Here is a 6,962-nt window from a genome sequence, read left to right as displayed (position 1 = left end):
ACCTCTGGCTGTAGCACGCCCCCCCTCCCCTGCCACCACCCGGCACTGGGGCATGCCCCTCCCCATCCAGGGACAAGACAGGAGAGGCCCAGGGGTCTCGGGCCAGGACGCCAGGCTGTCGGGCTCCCTCCTCCCGGGGCTCGCCTCTCACCCCACCGCCCAGTGCAGGGGAGCTCCTGCTGAAGGTGTCTCAGGCCACTGGCCACAGGACAGGCTGGCTGCGGCCACTGCCCTGTTTTGCCAGTGTCCCTATTTCTGTGTCCAGCGAGGCTGTGTCCTGCCCGTGGGGGACCCGGTCACCAGGCCCGTCTCTGGGAAGCTGGAGTGGGGAGACCTCACCCCCTTCCTGGCAGGCCTGGCTCCTGTAGGGGCCATGGGCCCTGGCCCTTCTCAGAGCTGAGTACTTGGCTGACCGTTGGTGGCACATCCAAAAGCCTCCCTGCTGTGAGACGTTGGCCAGGGCTGCATATGTTCCCACCAAGGATCTGACACAGGCGCCTCCCCTTGGGGACCCTGCTTGATGACCAACCTGATGGTGTCCACAGAGCAATCCCTGCCCACTGCCCCGGGATGCCAGCCTCCTGCTCATCCAAAGGAACCCCAGGGTGCCCCGGGCACTCCTGGTGAGGACAGGCAGACCCCTCGGCTCAGGTTGGTGGTAGCACCTGCTGTCAACTTGGTCCCCTGAAGGTGGGCAGGGTGCAGGGTGTGGTCGTTGGTGGCCGTGAGGTCGGAGGATGGAGATGCGGTAGAGCATGGCCGAGAGATCAGAGCTGGCAGGGCAGCGGGCGGAGTAGTGGCTGAGCAGCTCGGAGTGATGAACGGGGTACCTCTGGGGCCTGGGGTGGCCGTGGACACCCCCAGAGGGCACGCTAGGCCCCCTGCCCGATCACGTTTCTGTGGTCTGGGACGATCGTCCGCTTCAGCTCCACCACCGAGGAGAAGATCCACTTCACCTGCAGGGACGGTGGGTGTGGGCATAGCCAGGGCCCTCGTGCCAGCTGCCCGCAAGGACCTGGCCTCCCAGCCCGGGGACTGCCGGCCACGAGTGTACTCTGGTGGGGTGGCGCGAGGACTCCGTGGGCACAGCCAGGGACAGGGAGGTCCCGACAGGGACAGAGAGAGACAGTGAGAGAACAGAATGAAATGGAGAGACAGAGGACAGTGGACAGAAAGGACAAGAGGGGAGAGTGAGGAGACAGTGATGGGACTGTGAGGGGACAGGAAGGGGACAGGGAGGGACATGGAGGGACAGGGAGTGGACAGGTAAGGGGGACTGTGCGGGCACTGTGTGGCGACAGCAGGGACAGCTGGCCTGGCCCGCCCACTTTAAAGAGGGTCACTGTGGCGCTGTAGCACACGCTGAGCAGGAAGAGGGTGATGAAGATGGAGATGGTGGTCCACAGCCCATCCAGCTCCCCGCTCTGGGCCTCGGCACAGCTCTCTTCCTCCAGGAGTGGCTCTGGACGGGGAGGGGGTGGTCAGCTCTGTGGCTGCCCATCACGTGCCAGGGCAGGGTCAGTGGCACCTGGGGGTGGGTCTGTCTGTGACAGGGCGGGTGGGGCACTAGGATCCCCTTAGGGGGCTGGATCAATGGTTCCCTGAGGTCAATCCCTGGGCACCGACCTCGTGTCCCCCATTCCTCCAGCTTGGGCCTCAGTCTTGGCCGGATTCCTTGGGCCCAGATCTCAGCCTGGCCAGTGCGTGCCCCTCATCGTCTCCCCTGCGGTGCCTTTCATGGGGTCCTCTGGGGAGAGGGTGCCCTGACCCCTGCCTTCCCTCTCACCGGAGGCCAGGCCTAGACGGCAGGGGTCTGCAGAGCAGGTCTGTGGTGGGTCCTACTGCAGGGAAGGGCGGAGGCAACCTTGGGGTGTCCCTGTGTGCCTGAGGGGGTGGGGTGGGCATGCTAGGGACCAGTGGTGTGTTGGGTCTCTGTCTGTTGAGGAGGGGGTGCAGGTGTCCTGGGGAGAGGAGGGGTGGGGGTCTGAGCTGGCCAGTGTGGTCAGAGTGTGGTCAGTGCTGCTGGGGCTTTGAGGAGTGGGGACCAAGCTGGTGTCCACAGAGGGTTCATGAGACCCGGCTCCAGACTCTGGTCTGGCCCCGGGTCGATACCCCGTTGAGGACCCAGTGAGCAAGGCTGGCTTGTGTGCACTTGTGTGGTTGTGCCCTTGTGTGCAGTTGCACAGGCACGTGCGTGTGTGTGAGTCTGCAGGTGGACGAGGGGTGTGCAGGCTGGTGTGCTCCATGAGAGGGCTTGTTTCCTGTGGGCCTGGGTGAGTGTCCCCTCGAGGTTACAGATCTGGCCCCGAGCACCTCGCCTGTGGGAAGGTGAGGCCTGATCTCCATGTGTCCTGGGAGCAGGAGGCCTGTGCCCCCATCGCCGGCCAGGCGTGGCTCCCATGTTGACAGGGTGTCAGCACGTGGACCCTCGAGGCCCCGGGGATGGGAACTGTGGGGACAAGGACCTGCCACTGTCCCACAGTTGGGCTTGGACAGAGGTGGGAAGAACCGTGCACTCGTGTCCTTGAGGGTCCCTGGGAGGCTCTACCAGTCCCCTCTAAACGCTCCAGCCTGAGTAGGTGCTGGCCGGACCCTGGACCCTGGGGAGCGGCTGCCTCTGGCAGAGCCCCCTCTCTGGCCTCGGGCTGCTGCCTGCCTTCGTTGGCACCAAGTTTGTCCTCAGAGCCTGGCCTGTCCCCGCCTCCCGCAGGCCCGGCGGGCGCCGGAGCTCTGCACAGAAAGAACCATGACAGTGTTGCAGGGCCCCAGGGAGGTACTGGGTGTTTTATTTCATGCTGGCCCCGGAGGTATGTACACAGGGGTGGGGCTCAGGCGTCCACGCGGGTCCCTGAGAGCCTCGGGGAGGGGGGTTCGCTTGGGTGCCGGGGTGAGGCTCATTTACCCGGAGACTGGGAGATGGATTTCTGGGTGGAGTGATCTGTGTAGAGCCTAGTGCATCGCCACACAGGTGAAGACTTCTCCCCGCTGCCACGTGTTCTTTCCCACCGAGAGCTTGCTGTAGAGGATGTAGGTCCCGGCGTTGTCCGGCTGGGGCAGCGTGGTGGCGTAGGCGCCCTCTGCCTCCGGCCGCCCGTTCCTCTGCCACTCAGCGTTGATATCAGGTGGGTAGAAGCCTTTGATCAGGCAGGTTACGCTCACAGTGTCCTTGGCCAGGACTTCCTGGTGTGGGGCCAGGGTGTACACCTGCGGCTCCCGGGCCTGCCCTGTGGGGACAGGTGTGTCTGCGAGCATAACGGTCACTCTGAGCAGCCCCAAAGGACCCTCCCGTGCCCGTTGTCCATCCCACCTTTGGCCTTGGAGATGGTCCTCTCGATGGGGGCCGGGGGAGCTTTGTTGTTGACCTTGCACTTGAACGCCTTCCCCGTCAGCCAGTCCTGGTGCTGGATGGGCAGAACGCTGACCACGCGGTACGTGCTGTTGAACTGTTCCTCCTTTGGCTTTGTCTCCGCCGTGTGTACCTCTGTGTCATCCACGGACCAGCTGAACTCGATCTCAGGGTCTTCCTTGCCCACGTCCACCACAAGGCACGTGACCTCAGGTGTTCGGGTGCTGGAGAGGACGTCCTTGGGTTTCGGGGGGAAGATGAAGACCGTGGGCCCTCCAAGGAGCTCAGGGGCTGGAGGGGGAAACAAGATGTGGGTCAGCACTTGGACGGGCCTCCTGTAGGGCACACGTTTCCCTCATCAGGCGGGGCCTGGTCTCTGGTCACTTCCTTGCGATGGAGGGTGTAGCCTGGCTCCCTTACCTGGGCATTTGGGACACTGGGAGCTGGGGTCTTTGCTGTGGAGCGCTGCAGAGAGAGCAGATGGGGGGTTCCTGTGGGCGGGAGATGGCCCTGGGTGGAGTTTAGGTCAGAGACAGGTTGTGGAAGGTGCAGATCGGCACCAGTTCTGTGGGTTAGAGTTGTCCAGCCTGTGACCACCTTGAACCTGGTGGAAACAACCAGAGGACCCCTCACATAGCCTGGGAGGCCTTCAGGTGAGGAGACCGCATCCCCTCTGATATCCTGGGCCGAGGTCGCCATCGTGGCATGTGGTTCGAGCCGGGAGGAGGGCTGACCTCGGTCCTGTCTGGGAGTGGACGCCCTCCCTGAGGCCTGTCCTCTTGCCCACACGCTTGTCTGCCTTGGTGCTGCTGGCAGGGTGGGCTACGTTGCAGATGAAGGTCTTGCCGGCCGAGCTGCTGGCGGGCATGGTCGCCAAGCTGCTGAGGGAGTAGAGACCCAAGGACATGAGAATGGACGGGAAGGTGTGGATGCCGCTGGACAGGGCGCCCGAGTTCCAGGTCACCATCACCGGCTCAGGGATGTAGCCCCAGACCAGGCAGCCGAAGGCCACCGTGGAGTCAGGCATGTCCCAGCATCCAGCAGTCGGAGGATAGACCGATGGGGCCTTGGTGGAGGCTGCAAGAAAGTAGGCCGTGTGACCACCGGGGCTTCACCCCTGGGAGGGTCCGCGCAGGGTGTCACGTGCCCAGGTCTGGGCACCCCTGAGCCCAGCACCCACGTGCTTCCAGAATGTCTGCAAACCAGCTGGCTGGCAGGGCCCTCACCACCTGGGGCCTCGTGCCTCTGCAGCTGTGGGTCAGAGCTGGGTGATCACCTGGGTGACAGCCCCCCAGGTCCCTAACCTCCTGCAAGTGCCTGGCCTGACTGAGCCCTGTGTCTGAGTCCTGACGAGTGCTGCCTGCTCCTGGCCAGCGTCCACTGGTCCCCTGAGCTCACCGTCCTGCTGCCCCAGCCCGGCCCTGCCCTGGGTGAGCGGGCCTGTCTTGGCGTGGTGGGCCTCCACCACCCAGAAGCCTGCTCTTGGCCCCTTGCCTGGCCTGCTGTTTGTCCTCCGGGCCCGTGTCTTCTGGGTCAGCTCTGCAGCCAGAGCACCTGGGCCCTGGGCTCTGGGCCCTGGCCCCCCCGGACTCTGTCCCTGCAGGCCTCCTCCTTGGCCCCTTCCCTTTCATTCCTGTGGCCTCAGCCCGGCTGCGAGTCTGTGCCTTGGGGAGCTCCAGTCCCTCTTCTGGACCTCCAGCTGCAGCCCCTCGGTTCACTTCCCCCTCCCACCAGGGCCTCTGACCCCACCCCAGCTCGTGGCTCTCAGGTCCCTGCTTTCCTTCTGCCCTTGTCCTTCCTCAGTCCAGCTCATCCCTCAGCACAGTTTGGAGCCCCACACTGCCCCCACCTTCCTCTCCTGTTCGGTGCCAGCAGCCCGGGCCCATCGCTGGCCGGGCCTGTCTCCTCTCAACCTGACCCATCTGCTCTGCTCCGGCTGGCAGCCGAGCTCAGGCCCTGAACGAGCCCCGTGCTTTCCTTCCCTCTGCGGGGTCCAGGGTCTGTTTCACCCCACCAGGCTATGGCATGTCCACCCCTCCTTTCCCAGCCCGCCACAGGCCCTTGAGCCCAAGGACTGGGGCCCATCGGGTCCCCTCAGGGGTGACCCCTCTCCTTCATTCCCACAGAAGTCCCTCTCTCCACCCCAAGACGTCATCTGGCCAGCCCCTCAGGGGCTCAAGGGTCCTGCTGTCCCAGGAGCCCTCAGCTGGTCCTGCTCAGCTACTCAGACCTTAGTTCAAACTCTCTGACATGTCCCTGGGCTCCTGCGGCAGCCCCCTGCTCACCTCCACAAGGTCTACGTGCTTTCTCTGAGCCCCTGCGGCAGCCCCCTGCCCTCCTGGTGCAGCCCCCTGCTCACCTACACCCTCTCTGACCCTTGTCCCTGGAGCTACAGCCCCTCTGGCCAGCCCCAGAGCCCTCAGCCTAGTTCAGATCCAGTCCGGGAATTTCTTTCCCAGGACTGGCTTTGCTCTTTGGATTTCCTGGGTCAGCTGCTTGCCCTCCCAGCCCCTTGTCCACCTGCATAAACTCTGCCTGCTTCCTGAAATCCTGTGTTAGCCCTGTGCCCCGCAGCCGCCACCCACCTGCACAAGCCCTACCTGCTTCCTGGAGATGCTGGAGCGGCCGCCCTGCCCTCCCAGCCCCTGCTCACCCGCACATGCTCTACTTGCTTTCTCCATGTTCCTGAGAAGCCCCCTGCCTTCCTGGTCTTCATTCGCCTGCTCACCTGTGGCCTCCCTGATCTTTGTCCCTGGGGTGCTGGCCCTTAGCAGCCCCTGCCTTCTGACCTGCCGCAGGTCACCCCCCTCGTTCCGCTCTGCTCCTGGGCCCTTCTCCCTGGAGCTGCTAGGTGCCCCTCCCTTTCTGGGCAGCTGTCCCCTGGCAGAGTCTCTGTCCCACCCTGGTCCCCTCCTAGCAGAGCTCCTGGCCCTTGGGTACCTTAAGCCTCTTCTTTGCTCCCTGAGCCCCCAGAAGTCTCCCCTGTTCCTTAGTTCCCTCCAGGTGCTGGTCTGCGTCTCTGCGCCCACCTGCTCCCAGCCCTCAGCTCCTAGTCCTGACCTTCTGCGCCCTGGCTCCCATCGCCCCTCCTGTAGCCAGTGGAGCTGGTGTGCAGCCCCTGTACTGCCAGCTCTGAGCTCTCAGGAACCCAGGCCAGCCCTGTGTCTCTGGCACAACTAGCCTAGTGCAGCCTGGGGCAGGCTTCTGCCCACTGATCGGGACACGCTCCCTGAAGGCGTGGCAGCCCAGCTGAGCTCAGTTGGCCTCTGATGAACCAGCTCTGTTGGAGAGGGCGAGCCCCTGCCAGGGCTCCCTCATCCTTGTGCTGGGTGGGCAGCACGACCCCTGGGCAGCTTGCCTTCCCCCGTGCTGGCTCAGGTGCTCCTGGACCCTCTGTGGGGTCCTGTCCCTGAGGTGGGGTCTCCCCTACATTTCCCCCCTGCACTATGTCTGTCCCTGTCCCTCCTAGACTCTCTGTGGTGTCCCTGAGGAGGGGTCTCCCCTTCATTGCCACCCTGCACTCTGTCTGTCCCTGTCCTCCAGGACCATCTGTGGGGTCCCGACCCTGAGGTGGTTCTCGACATCATTGCCCCCTGCACTCTGTCTGTCCCAGTCT

General features: G+C 64.3%; 1 pseudogene; it reads right to left on the bottom strand.

Moving 5' to 3' along the window:
- Positions 1-814: 814 nt before the first annotated feature.
- Positions 815-6,007, bottom strand: LOC141576838 (immunoglobulin heavy constant gamma 1-like; annotated as a pseudogene).
- Positions 6,008-6,962: the final 955 nt, after the last annotated feature.

This window comes from Camelus bactrianus, unplaced genomic scaffold (genome assembly GCF_048773025.1).
Source record: "Camelus bactrianus isolate YW-2024 breed Bactrian camel unplaced genomic scaffold, ASM4877302v1 HiC_scaffold_41, whole genome shotgun sequence".
Taxonomy (NCBI): Eukaryota; Metazoa; Chordata; class Mammalia; order Artiodactyla; family Camelidae; genus Camelus; species Camelus bactrianus.
This window is presented reverse-complemented; position numbering and strand designations above follow the sequence as displayed.